The sequence below is a fragment of the Salvelinus sp. IW2-2015 genome, linkage group LG26 (assembly GCF_002910315.2).
Source record: "Salvelinus sp. IW2-2015 linkage group LG26, ASM291031v2, whole genome shotgun sequence".
In the NCBI taxonomy this organism is placed as follows: domain Eukaryota; kingdom Metazoa; phylum Chordata; class Actinopteri; order Salmoniformes; family Salmonidae; genus Salvelinus; species Salvelinus sp. IW2-2015.
The window spans coordinates 24940549-24955369 of record NC_036866.1 but is presented as its reverse complement, the minus strand read 5'-3'; the positions used below and the strand labels follow the sequence as shown (position 1 = coordinate 24955369).

At 40.9% G+C, this 14821-nt stretch overlaps 1 protein-coding gene and 1 long non-coding RNA gene across 2 annotated transcripts in view; one reads left to right on the top strand and one right to left on the bottom strand.

Moving 5' to 3' along the window:
• The window catches only part of LOC111952891 (transmembrane protein 266), a 90115-nt gene that overhangs the window by 34740 nt on the left and 40554 nt on the right, over positions 1–14821 (bottom strand). The gene's annotated exons all lie outside the window — the stretch shown is intronic.
• Positions 7358–14821, top strand: part of LOC111952892 (uncharacterized) — a 16891-nt gene continuing 9427 nt past the window's right edge. The window contains exons 1-2 of the long non-coding RNA XR_002875782.2: positions 7358–7380; positions 9748–9895. This is a non-coding gene — a long non-coding RNA (uncharacterized lncRNA). The remainder of the gene's footprint in view (positions 7381–9747; positions 9896–14821) is intronic.

The window sequence follows — 14821 nt, the reverse complement described above, 5'->3', positions numbered from 1 at the left end:
ATACAATACAGCTACCAGATAAATGCGTCCCACACTAAAAAAGATTAGCCTACTGGAACTTGTTTCAAAACTAACATCTACTGCTTTTATGTTTTGCTCTAGTGTGTAATGTGCTATCCATGTGCTGGATAATGGCACAATCATTTGGGCTTGCTTGGGCTCATAAATGTCTCTTACTGGCATGGTGCTCATCAGGTTAGCACGCAGGCTTGTTTCCGTTTTCAATCTCTAATCAAATCCAGATTACACGACTTCCTCCGAAGTCGGACCCTCTCTTTCGGCGAACGTTCGGCAGTCGACGTACTGGTCTTCTAGTTATCGCCGATCCACTTTTCATTTTCCATATGTTTTGTCTTGTCTTCCCACACACCTGGTTTAAATTCCATCAATTACATTTTGTGATTTAATTTACCCTCTTTCCCCCCATTCCTTGGCCTATCTCGTTTATTAGTGCTTGTGCACGTTATGTCTGGTGGTGTCGGGTTATGTACCCATTATTGATTGTTCTGTTTTCCGGTGGTTTTTATTATTAAACTGCGCCGTTGGAAAACACCATTTTTGCTTTCCTGCGTCTGACTTCTCTGCCGCCAGTACGCACCCCTTACACCAAACTTATTTATATGCTTAGCACAGTGTGTTTCCAAATTCTTTATAGTCCCGTACCCCTTCAAACATTCAACCTCCAGCTGCGTAATCCCTCTAGCACCAGGGTCATTGAACTCTCAAATGTTGTTTTTGCCATCATTATAATCCTGCCACACACACACACACTATACGATACATTATTAAACATAAGAATGTGTGTGAGTTTTTGTCACAACCCGGCTCATGGGAGTGATAAAGAGCTCTTATAGACCAGGCACAAATAATAATATAATCAATAATTTTGCTATTTATTTAGCCATCTTACATTAAAGCTTCTTCTTGTTCATCAAAAATTGTTTAAAAAACTCACCACAGGTTAATGAGAAGGGTGCTTGAATGGATGCACATAATGTTGGGTTGTATTGGAGAGAGTCTCAGTCTTAAACCATTTTCCACACACAGTGTATTATACTGTATAATACTGGAATTTCGCCCCTCATTCAAACCATGAAGCTGGGAGAGAACATGCAATGCTGGTGCAGGACATGCGGCCTACAAAGTTACAATTATAGGCTAGCAAATTTGATTGTAATTTTGAAATATAATAGGACATATTTTACCATTTTAAATTTAGAAGGCTTCTACACCTGCATTGCTTCCTGTTTGGGGTTTTAGGCTGGGTTTCTGTACAGCACTTTGAGATATCATYTGATTTGATTTGATATGCCTATGATATTTCCCCTAATGTTGTGTGACGTGCGTATTAGGCTTTCTCTCTCTATTGTCGCTTCATTCCTTCTTCGCTTTCAACAGTTAAATAAAACTAGTTTTGTTGTCCTGATCATCATCATCTCATTGTAATGACATGTTTGAATTATAATGGACTAGAATAAGATGCAGATAGCCTTCACTTCACCAAAATTGAAGATGGGTCTGTGTAAATAACTGCTATAACCTACCGCCATCGCCCGTTCTCTCTTCTTTCAAACTCCTATTGGCTGCTGTATTTAACATTCAGCAAACAAGAGCTTGCACCCCTCATCACATAGTCTATTAGTATAAGAAATGCCCAAAAAAATCCATCAAGTTAGTCTAGCTTTTCTTGGGACTCCAAGAGCTATGAAGCGTTTTTTAATGAGAGAGCGGAGTGCAGGAGCATATTTTATTTTATTTTATTTAACCTTTATTTAACTAGGCAAGTTAGTTACAATTCTTATTTACAATGATGGCCTACCAAAAGGCAAAAGGCCTCCTGCGGGGACGAGGGCTAGGATTATTATATATWTTTTTTAAATATATAAATATAGGACAAAACACACATCACGACAAGAGAGACAACACAACACTACATAAAGAGAGACCTAAGACAACAACATAGCAAGGCAGCAACACATGACAACACAGCATGGTAGCAACACAACATGGTAGCGGCACAAAACATGGTACAAACATTATTGGGCACAGACAACAGCACAAAGGGCAAGAAGGTAGAGACAACAATACATCACGCAAAGCAGCCACAACTGTCAGTAAGAGTGTCCATGATTGAGTCTTTGAACGAAGAGATTGAGATAAAACTGTCCAGTTTGAGTGTTTGTTGCAGCTCATTCCAGTCGCTAGCTGCAGCGAACTGAAAAGAGGAGCGACCCAGGGATGTGTGTGCTTTGAGGACCTTTAACAGAATGTGATTGGTAGACCGGGTGTTGTATGTGGAGGATGAGGGCTGCAGTAGATATCTCAGATAGGGGGGAGTGAGGCCTAAGAGGGTTTTATAAATAAGCATCAACCAGTGGGCCTTGCGATGGGTATTGCATAAGAGACAGAGGCTATAMATTTGAAGCTTATGCATAACCCATCATTCATTAGCTAAATATAAGGTTAATACTGCAGAGACTGTATTACCTGAAAGASGTAGGGTAGGACACACTGTATATATACAGCTGAGAGAATGCCAAGAGTGTGCAAAGCTGTCATCAAGGCAAAGGGTGGCTACTTTGAAGAATCTCAAATATAAAATATATTCTGATTTGTTTAACACTTTTTTGGTTTCTACATGATTCCATATGTGTTATTTCATAGTTTAGATGTCTTCACTATTATTCTACAATGTATAAAATATGACATTTAAAGAAAAACCCTTCAATGAGTAGGTGTGTCTAAACTTTTGACTGATACTATACGTTTTTTCAACAACAGGTTATGGTCAATAATATCAAAGGTTCCACTGAAATGTAACAGAACAGCTCCCACAATCTTATTATTATTAGCCTTTCAACCAATTATCAGTCATTTCAATCTTCTTATTATTAGCCTTTCAACCAATCATCAGTCATTTGTGTCAGTGCAGTTGACATGTTGAGTGCCCTTCTCTATAAGCATGCTGAAAGTCTGTTGTTAATTTGTTTACAGAGAAATAGCACTGTATTTGGTCAAACACAATTTTCTCCAACAGTTTGCTAAGAGCTGGCAGCAAGCTGATAGGTCTGCTGTTAGAGCCAGTAAAGGCCGCTTTACCACTCTTGGATAGCGGAATCACTTTGGCATCCTTCCAGGCCTGAGGACAAAGACTTTCCTCTAGGCTCAGATTAAAGATATGACAGATAGGAGTGGCTATAGAGTCAGCCACCATCCTCAGTAGCTTTCCATCTAAGATGTCAATGCCAGGATGTTTGTCATTATTGATCGATAACAATAATTTGTCCACCTCTCCCACACTAACTTTACAAAATTCCAACTTGCAATGCTTTTCTTTCATTATTAGTTTTTTTTATGCATGAATACGGTGGCTCACTGTTCGTTGTTGGCATTTCCTGCCTAAGTTTGTGCACTTTGCCAATGTAATAATGACTAAAATAATTGGCAACATCAAATGGCTTTGTGATGAATAAGTCAACTAATTCGATGAAAGATGGAGTTGAATTAGTCTTTCTGCACATCATTTCAGTTAAAGTACTCCAAAGTTGATTTCCATCATTATTTATATCATTGATCATGGCTTCATAATAAAGTTTATTTTACTTTTTGTTGAGTTTAGTGACATAATTTCTCTATTTGCAGTAAGTCAGCCAGTCAGATGTGCAGCCAGACTTATTAGCCACTCCTTTTGCCCCATCTCTTTCAACCACACAGTTTTTCAATTCCTCATCAATCCATGGAGCCTTAACAGTTCTAACAGTCAGTTTCCTAACATTTACATTTACATTTAAGTCATTTAGCAGACGCTCTTATCCAGAGCGACTTACAAATTGGTGCATTCACCTTATGACATCCAGTGGAACAGCCACTAACAGGTGCATGTTTATCAATAATTGGAAGAATCAATTTCATCAAGTGCTGCGTCAGGATGCTCCTTATTAATCACATCAGACCAATAAATATTTTTAACATCATCCACATAAGAGTCACAGCAAAATCTTTTGTATGATCTCTTATATACTATTTTAGGCCCAGCTTTCGGAACTTTGGCTATCCTGGATATAGCCATACAGCTTTGGCTTAGGGGTAGAAGCTGTTCAGGGTCCTTTTGGTTCCAGACTTGATGCATCGGAACCTCTTGCCATACGGTAGCAGAGAACAGTCTATGACTTGGGTGGCTGGAGTCTATGACAATTTTTAGGGCCTTCCTCTGACACTGCCTGGTATAGAGATCCTGGATGGCAGGGAGCTCAACCCCAGTGATGTACTGGGCGGGCCGTACGCACTACCCTCTGTAGCGCCTTGTGGTCGAATTCCAAACAGTGGCCATACCAAGCGGTGATACAGTCAAGATGTCAAGATGCTCTCAATGTTGCAGCTGGAGAACTTTTTGAGGATCTGAGGGCCCATACCAAATCTTCGTTGGAAGAGGCGTTGTTGTGCCTTCTTCACGATAGTGTTGGTGTGTGTGGACCATGTTAATTCCATAGTGATGTGGACACCGAGGAACTTGAAGATTTCGACCTACTCCACTATGGCCCGTTGATGTGGATTGGGGGCGTGCTCGCATCTCCGTTTCCTGTAGTCCACAATCATCTCCTTTGTGTTGATCACGTTGAGGGAGAGGTTGTTGTCCTGGCACCACACGGCCAGGTCTCTGATCTCCTCCCTATAGGCTGTCTCATCGTCGTCAGTGATCCGGCCTACCACTGTTGTGTCGTCAGCAAACTTTATAATGGTGTTGGAGTTGTGTGTGGCCAAGTAGTCGTTAGGGATAAGGGAGTACAGGAGGGGACTAAGAACACAGCCCTGAGGGGCCCCCGTGTTGAGGGTCAACGTGGCGGATGTGTTGTTTCCTACCCTCACCACCTGTGGGTAGGGCTGGGCGGTATAACATATTTTACGATATACCTGTATTGATGCACGACCGGTTTGTGTTTTTACTTTATCTTCTATAWCGGTATTTGAATGTTTGGTTTGTTAAATGTGATACGCCATGTGTAACGTCCATTTTTATAGTTTACTTCGCTACCTGAGTCATCTCTCTCTGATATCTCTCCCAATGCCGCTTTCTACACAGAACTAGCCCCGCCCTGTCACTCAAGGAGCGCATTTGTCGTTCCTCGAGCACGAGACACTTGCGTTCAGTCTCTGCATGGTCAATGCTGCACATGCAATAATGTTGATGACAACCGATGCTGTTTTATCAAGATTATAGGAAACACTTGTCAACACTTCAGTTCCTACCCTGTAACAATAACTCATCCCTGGCATTTTAAGTTGTTGTCATGTCAAACACTCTATTCAAAGTACCCACTATTATATTCTAACTATAGAATTTGAATAATCATTCTATTTCCATGATTCCAATAGTTCACCCAAGTGTTTTGCTCTAAATCACAAGTCAAATCGCAATTGCAACACTTGGTTAAATATGAGGCCTTGATTGTTTGCCCATATCATGCAGCCCTACGTGGGGAAATGATCTCAAATGAGTGCTTGAAATGCAGATATTAATGTAAATGCTGAAAATAATTTTTTGTTGAAGTTGAATTGAACAGTATAAAACAATCAGAATGGAGAAAGACCCATTGAAATAACTTAAAATGTATGTGTTGCCACCCTAGGGTCACGCACTACTCATAAAGCATACACTCATAAAGCATACTTTTAACTTTTATTATTCAAAAACATAAAATACCGCCAAACCGTTTTTTTTTTTTTAGATACCGTGATATGATATTTTGGCCATATCGCCCAGCCCTACCTGTGGGCGGCCCGTCAGGAAGTCCTGGATACAGTTGCAGAGGGAGGTATTCAGTCCCAAGGTCTTGAGCTTAGTGATGACCTTGGAGGGCATTATGGTGTTAAATGCTGAGCTGTAGTTAACTATCAGCATTCTCACGTAAGTGCTCTTCTTGTACAGGTGCGAGAGGGCAGTGTGGAGTGCAATAGAGATTGCGTCATCTGTGGATCTGTTGGGGCAATATGCGAATTGGAGTGGATCCTTGGAGACGACACTGGCATGACCACCTGCAGGATGTGATGCAGGAATACAACAACACAGTGCAGGATATGCACCTCACTACCTGCTGTTTGGAAGGCATTGTGCCTTCCAAACAGGAATTCAGGCGATTCTTTGCTGGAGAAATCTTCAAGGAATTCAGGCGATTCTTTGCTGGAGAAATTGGCTTTTAATATAAGGCAAATTGAGATGGATCGGCCTACATCTGCAGAGCAGCAGACAAGCTGGTTCTGATAAATGGGTTTTCACCAGTATACTTGATCTCTCACTCTCAGCCCAAAAAGCAATCTCACACTTTGCATGTCTGTGAATATTAACAAACCGTCAAACCATGCCCACAAATTGTGCTACCCAGCTGTGCAGCATGTGGTACCTGCTGCACAGCCAATTTGATGGAGAGGACTGTTCCTCTGTATGTTTGAAATAGTTCCCTCTACTCTTTTCAGAAATCCATCTACAGAGATGTCCAGATTCAGTTAAATTCATTCTCTACTATATTCTTACATTCTGTGATGTTCATATCACTTCAATCTTAATTCTACTGACTGTTGAAATGTACAATTGAGTGTATAATTTACTGCATMATTTTTGTGCCAAGCAACAGTCATGTTTCAATGGTTGCAGGATAAGTAGCAGGAAGGACTTGATCCCAGTAGGGAACTCAGAGCACTGTTGTAATCAATCTATAGGTAACTGCCAAAGTAAATGAGGGACCAGTGTTGAGGAGTAGTGAACTGCATGTAGTTCAACGAGTAATTAAACTATATTTTGCAGTAGCTTGGTGGTAGTTGAACTAAATTAAAATGTTGGTAGTGTTTTCAGTAATTTCTTTTTTTTGTTGCCATTTAATGGTATAGCTCTCTACTGAACATACACACTATTGTTTTTTTGCAAAAATACAATTAAATATGGCTGAAATAGGCAAAAATGTCMTTTTTTGGCATCAGACTTGCCTAATCGTCACTTGAAACAGTTTTTGTGTTTAATAGGCTAAATTACTAATTCTGTTAACATCTGACTCCATAGTGATCTGTTCTTGACATTTCAGATTTAGATATGATAATTCTTCATAAAGTAGTWTGAATGTAGTGAACTACTTTTTCAAAGTAACATCAGTTAAGGAAACTATATTGTCACGGATCCCCCTGGTACTGCTGCTCATTCTGTTCACCAGCTCCGGAGGTCTACGTCACTGGTCTTMTAGGGGTCACTGAACTGTTTCATTACCACCAACCCCGGACTGTCTTGTCTCATTACAYACACCTGGTTCCCATTYCCCCTGATTAGTATGTGTATATATGTGCCCTCTTTTCTCCATTGTCCTCGTCGATCATTGTCCTAGGTCTGTTGGTCTTGTGAGTACCTATGCTCTGTTTTATCTCGGGTTTTTGGTGCTACATGTATTTTTGTGCACTTGTTATTATGGGTCTCGTCCCATTAATTATTTTGAGGTTTACACCTTGCTCTTTTGTTTTGGGTAGAGAATTAAAAAACCCTATTACTTATTCCTGTGCCTGTCTCTCATCCTTATGCAATGTGACAAATATGTTTCTTAAGGGTAACTTTAGTGTAGCTTAACTTGGTAGCTTGGTAAATTACAATTTCAGAGTACCTTCCCCTACACTGAGGGATACAAAGTATATTGAAAGCAGGTGCTTCCACATGTGTGTGTCTTGAGTTCATATTTTTATTTGTTTAACCTGAGTTAATTAAGCAATTAACATCCCATCATGCTTAGGGTGATGTATAAAAATGCCAAGTTGCACATTATTTTGGCGACCATGGCTAGAAGAAGAGATCTCAGTGACATTGAAAGAGGGGTCTCAAAGGAGTATAGGAACTTCCTCTGACACCGCCTGGTATAGAGGTCCTGGATGGCAGGAAGCTTGGCCTCAGTGATGTACTGGGCCATTCGCACTACCCTCTGTAGTGCCTTGCGGTCAGAGGCCGAGCAGTTGCCATACCAGGCAGTGATGCAACCAGTCAGGAAGCTCTCGAGGGTGCAGCTGTAGAACCTTTTGAGGATCTGAGGACCCATGCCAAATCTTTTCAGTCTTCTGAGGGGGAGTAGGTTTTGTCATGCCCGCTTCACAATTGTCTTGGTGTGCTTGGACAATGTTAGTATGTTGGTGATGTGGACACCAAGGAACTTAAAGCTCTCAACCTGCTCCACTGCAGCCCCGTCGATGAGAATGGGGGCGTGCTCGGTCCTCCTTTTTCTGTAGTCCACAATCGTCTCTTTGGCCTTGATCACGTTGAGGGATAGGTTGTTGTCCTGGCACCACACGGCCAGGTCTCTGACCTCCTCCCTATAGGCTGTCTCGTTGTCGGTTATCAGGCCTACCACTGTTGTGTCATCTGCAAACTTAATGATGGTGTTGGAGTCATGCCTGGCCGTGCAGTCATGAGTAAACAGGGAGTACAGGAGGGGACTGAGCATGCACCCCCGAGGGGCCTCTGTGTTGAGGATCAGTGTGGTGGATGTGTTGTTACCTACCCTTACCACCTGGGGGCGGCCCGTCAGGAAGTACAGGATCCAATTGCAGAGGGAGGTGTTTAGTCACATAGGTGTTTCTTTTATCCAGGTGGAAAAGCGCAGTGTGGAGTGCAATAGAGATTGCATCATCTGTGGATCTGTTGGGGCGGTATGCAAATTGGAGTGGGTCTAGGCTTTCTGGGATGATGGTGTTGATGTGGGCCATGACCAGCCTTTCAAAGCACTTCATGGCTATGGGTCGGTAGTGCTACGGGTCGGTAGTCATTTAGGCAGGTACCTTAGTGTTCTTGGGCACAGGCACTATGGTGGTCTGCTTAAAACATGTTGGTATTACAGACTCGGACAAAGAGAGGTTTAAAATGTCAGTGAAGACACTTGCTAGTTGGTTAGCGCATGCTCGCAGTACACTCCCTGGTAATCCGCCTGGCCCTGCGGCCATGTGAATGTTGACCTGTCTAAAGGCCTTACTCACATCGACTGCGGAGAGTGTGATCACAGTCTTCCGGTACAGCTGGTGCTCTCATACATGTTTCAGTGTTATTTGCCTCGAAGCGAGCATATAAGTAGTTTAGCTCGTCTGGTAGGCTCGTGTCACTGGGCATCTCTTAGCTGTGCTTCCCTTTGTAGTATGTAATGGTTTGCAGCCCTGCCACATCCGACGAGCATCAGAGCCGGTGTAGTACGACCCAATTTTAGCCCTGTATTGACGCTTTGCCTGTGATGGTTCGTCGGAGGGCATAGCAGGATTTCTTATAAGCTTCCGGGTTCTTTCTTATAAGCTTCCCGCTCCTTGAARGCAGAAACTATAGCCTTTAGCTCAGTGCGGATGCTGCCTGTAATCCATGGCTTCCGGTTGGGGTTATTGGGAATTTTCCAGTACATGTGACATTTTAGAGCAAAATAAGTGCACTCTATATGTGTGTCTAGGTCATTAGGCACCATTAGACATGCACCTGTCTTGAGAGTGGGCATGTCTGTTTATCTTTGTACCATTGCTATGGCCTAATGTTTCTATGCCCTAATGTGAAACCAAACAAAAATTAGTGCAAGGCAAAAGATAATGATGGCTAAATGCCAGAGGGAATGAATCATTAACATAAAGAGGAGTTACTATGTGTGTGATGTAAGGATGAAACCTGTATAAAAAGTGTGTCAAGGCTGGAAAAGGAGTTATGAACCAGCTCGGCTTATATTACTTTGTAATAAAGTCTATTTGAATTCACAGGCTCCGGTATTTGAGAAATATTATTGACTGAATATTTCCACAACATAAATGGCGAGCTTGCCAGGAGTGGCGAAAAGGGACCAGAGACGGTGAAAATCTACTGCCTCTTGGATGAACAGCACAAACAAATGGCCACTTGAAAACAAAGGTAAGTTCTTGCCTATAGTATAGAGTTTGTGTTGTTCACTCTGGGAACCTGCCTCAGCGGTAGGTCACCAAGTGGGTTTCTCCAAATTTGACAAACCAAAGAAATATTGGGAGCTTTTGGATTCAATGAAATGCATGGAAAATAATGAGGGGATAAAAAGCTTTGAGGGTTGTAACAGTGAAAACAGAGTATAGTAATTGTTGTGTGACCACTGCAAAAGGAGATTTAGGTGCTTCATCTGTCTTGACAGGCTCAGTTGAGTGGGGTTATTCGCTAATTTGTTTGGGCAGTTCCTCTGACCACTTTGTTCAGTCAGATTGAGTTGACTGTTGTCTGATTCAGTTTGGCTGGACTTATTTGTTTAGACCTGTTTGAGTTTGCTTACAAAACGCAGGCCATTCATCTTATTCAGTCAGTCCGAGTTGGGTGGGTCATTCAATTCATCCAGCTCGCTCGTCGCTCATCTGGGAAGTTTGTTCAGTCTCGTTCAGGTTGTCTGCCCTGTTGACTGTTCTGTTCAATCTAGTTTGGAGTGRCAACTGTCTATCTGCATGGTCGAATACAATTATATATAAATTAATTAATAGAGGACTGCTCAGACAGGAAAAGAAATCTGTGGTTACCGCTCTAGAGTAAATGTATCGATACAGATAAAACCCTGTATAACACACTCAGTCCCACACTAAAGGAGGGAAGTGGAATTCTCCCTACTGGAATAGTAGGGAGAAATCTAAGAACAAGAGAAAGAAAGTGGTTTTAATAAAGTGAATAGCACAATAAAACAAAACTAGGGAGCAAAGAATAAATACGAATATCACAGGAAAATAGAGAGAGGCTTGGAAAATAGTTAATAGAAGGTGTGAAATATAGACGGGAGTGAAGAAATCTATAACACCCTAGACACAGGGAGAGGTTTGGGAATAATAACTATTCATATGTCGACAAACGGACCCGTTTTTCTTTGTAATATGAAGCTAGAGGATTTTTTTTAAACCATAGAGTCGCTGAAAGAAGCGCACGAGAATTCTACCAATTTGGCTCGAATATGGAAAGAATTGAGCAAACTGGATAATATTGAGCAACATTTCCCTGCTAACGGAGAATTCAAATCAAATAAAGAATTCAGGGAGGCAATTATGACTTGGCACAATCACATAAAACCAGAATCAAAAGCTCAATATATCAGCGTATTGAAGTTAGCGTTCTATCAGCGTAATTGCACTAACCGCATTATTTGAGTATGGATATTGTAAAATGGGGTACTTGGTAAAGTTGCTCAGGCTATTTTGTTTGAATTTCAAAGCACTGGTTTGGATGTACCAAARTGCAGAATAACTGAAGAATTTAGGAATGCTCAATGCCGGGTTGAATATGGCCGATGTCATTAAACGTCAGGGAAATAACGTAATTTGAATTATTGCCAGCAGCAGTTAGTCACCAACGTTTTAAACAAACAAGTAAAGAGCCTAACCAGCTCTGCGAGTTGAGTAGAATGGAGAGTGAAGATGTATTCTCTTGGTTGTGACTGGAAGTAGCGTTAGCTAAATTAGCTAGCCAACTTCAGCCAGTTAGCTTGAGTTAGCAGAGCAGTAATCCGTGTGATAATCAAGAACAGTGGATATTAGGCAACATATTAAAATGGGCAGTATATATGGGCGAGAGCACGAATGATGTTTAAAAATAGTCAAACTTTGTATCACGCCACATTCAAACAATCACTAAAGGGTGTAGATTTGGGGGTTCTGTGTTGATACAATATGTAAGGTAGTGTATTTGCTGTTGGCGTAAAAAGACGAAGAAACTCATATGCCAAACCTGGACACGTTAGTAAACTATGTGGTAGAGCAGGGTCACAAGGAATTATAGCTATGGTAAAGTACAACTGGCGAAAACAAGAGAACATATTTGGGAGCTTCGAGAACCATGCGACTCAAGAAGAAAACCCTAGTAGTTGAAATTTGTGAGACTTCATTTTGTTTTATTCTAAAATCGATTTATTGAATTGACGAAAGGGAGGAAGAGATAAGAGTAATTAAAGTGGCCTCCCTGTGAAAAGTAGAAGTTATGTTTGTTTTGACTATAATTTWAATTWAAAAAATTCACCTGGTAACATAAACGTTAGCAGAAAGACAGAGGTAGAGTATGGTTGAGATTGTAGAGAGCTTTCTGAGTTTAAGGGAAGAGATGTAGACTGGTGAAGGTAACAAATGAGAGGTAGTCAATTGGAAAGTCAGAATTTCAAATTTGAATTGTTTAGATTGATTAAGACTTGGCTGATGTATTTTCTACATTTGGCGCATTACAGGTTAATCCTAACAAATAGATGTTTAATCAGTGTGAAGCAGTGGTTAGTGATACAAATATAGTCATATTGATAAGGAGGTTTGATGTAAACGTAGAGTGTTGACAGTATGTGAATAGTAATATGTTATTAGTGTTTTTTATAGCACTCTACTGATGCAATATTTTAGTACTTTGAAAAGCTGAGGTTTCAATACAAGGTTAAATGATGAGTAGAGGGATTGAGCCTTGAGATTGTAAAAAAGAGTCGCTGCGGTTGAAAGCGAGCAGGCATTGGGACATTTGAAGTAGAGGTATGAGAAACATTCTTTGACAGTTTCTGATTATTGTTGCTTGGTTTTATAGTTAGGTAACACCAGTGAATTTGAGCAGGAAGTTAATGTATTCTAAAATTCTAATCTGTTTCCATTACGTGGAACAGTGTCCAGTAATAAGTAGAATGTAGAACCTTCAACTTTTTGAAGGTTCTACATGTGTTAAACAGTTTTGTATTTTACTAAGTTAATGCAACAGGTTAAACTGATAGGGTTACCGGAAAGGGGTTCTGGGATTGTTTATTTTAGATGGGGTCGAATCCACTTAATGGAACACTGTATTATCTGATGTGTTTTGAGTAGGATTCTTACTTCCAGGACTGATGGAAGTACAATACAGTATGTATGTTAATTAAGGGAGACATAGGAGACCATGTCTCAAACAACTTTTTATAAGATGCCTGGGATCAAATATCACTGATTCCTTAAGATGAGAAACTGACTACACTTGCGACAGGAAAAAGTATTGATGATTGGAGTAAGGACAGTGGATTTACAATTATCATGTTTGGTTTATATACACTGCTCAAAAAAATAAAGGGAACACTTAAACAACACAATGTAACTCCAAGTCAATCACACTTCTGTGAAATCAAACTGTCCACTTAGGAAGCAACACTGATTGACAATAAATTTCACATGCTGTTGTGCAAATGGAATAGACAAAAGGTGGAAATTATAGGCAATTAGCAAGACACCCCCAAAAAAGGAGTGATTCTGCAGGTGGTGACCACAGACCACTTCTCAGTTCCTATGCTTTCCTGTTAGTCCTTGGAGCAATTTCCAAACGCGCTGAAGGTACCACGTTCATCTGTACAAACAATAGTTTGCAGTATAAACACCATGGGACAACACAGCCGTCATACCGCTCAGGAAGGAAACGTGTTCTGTCTCCTATAGATGAACGTAATAAAAACTGAAATAAATCATTCTCTCTACTATTATTCTGACATTTCACATTCTTAAAATAAAGTGGTGATCCTAACTGACCTAAGACAGGGAATTTTTACTCTGATTAAATGTCAGGAATTATGAAAAACTGAGTTTAAATGTATTTGGCCAAGGTGTATGTAAACTTCTGACTTTGACTGTACCTATCAACTGCTGAATTTCACTAACTGCTCTCCCTAACTGCTTCTCAGTTTCAACTGCTCCACGCGTTTATCAAACATAGCCTCAGGAAACATTTCAAAGAGAGATAATGAAAACCTTCCTCTCTCCTTTCGAGAAATACTATAACGTGTACGATTGCCTGTTACGCAGTTCCTATGTCTTAAAAACTGGGCTCCCCAGTTTAACAAACATAGCCTCAAGGAAACATTTCAAAGAGAGATACATGCAACTCTTTTCCTACTTATTCTAGGAGATTACTAGTTGCCTCAAAGCATTTGTTTATTTGCAATAATCTATCTGCTTACAAAAAATATAGCTACCAGGGATACTTACTATTAAACAACCACACAAGCTAATCCATCAATATGTATTAACACTCCAACAACGTTGCACTCCATACCATAAAAATTAAAGGAAACTTAAAACAACACATGTAACTCACTTCTGTAACAACTCGAATCATCACACTGTCACTGTGATTAAGGTACGACAAACTGAACTGATTGACAATAAATCTGGTGCACAACATGCTGTTTGTGCAAATGGATTAAGGGAAGCAACACAACACCAGTGGATGTGAGAAATCAATTTGTAGGGCAACCAGCCATGTTAGTTTAGGGCAACAAGAACATGGACCCCAAAAGACAACATAAAAGGATGGTGGAATTCTGAGGTGGTAACTTCATAGGCCAACATGTAGCAAAGAACCCCTTCTCGTTCTATGTTTCCTCCCAGAAGTGATGTTTTGGTCACAAACAGGGTGATCCTGCAGGTGGTGACTTTGAATACGCAGAGGCCGGATGTCTTCTAGTTCCCTAATCTCCTGGGTCTGCACTGTTTGGTCACATCTAAGTTGTTTTAGAAGCATGAGGCTACGGGGCGGTAGCGTTCTACAACCCCACACTCAAGTGGCTATCAGTAGTGCGATGGGTAAGCAGAGACGGAGTCTAATTCACATCCAAGGTGGCCACACATCAACTGCGAACAGACATGGTGCTGCAATACAGGGGTTAGTTTGGCAGTGTTGTCTCTGTTCCAAGGCATGGTCAACGAATGTCTCCAGATAGCGCAGGGCGTGAGCTGGGCCATTACAACAAAGGTTTGCTGTGTCTGTCAGCGTAGTGATGACAGGCCCAAGTTACATCAGGAGAAGAGATGGAGGCGCTACAGGAGACAGGCCAACAATCAAGACGTGGAG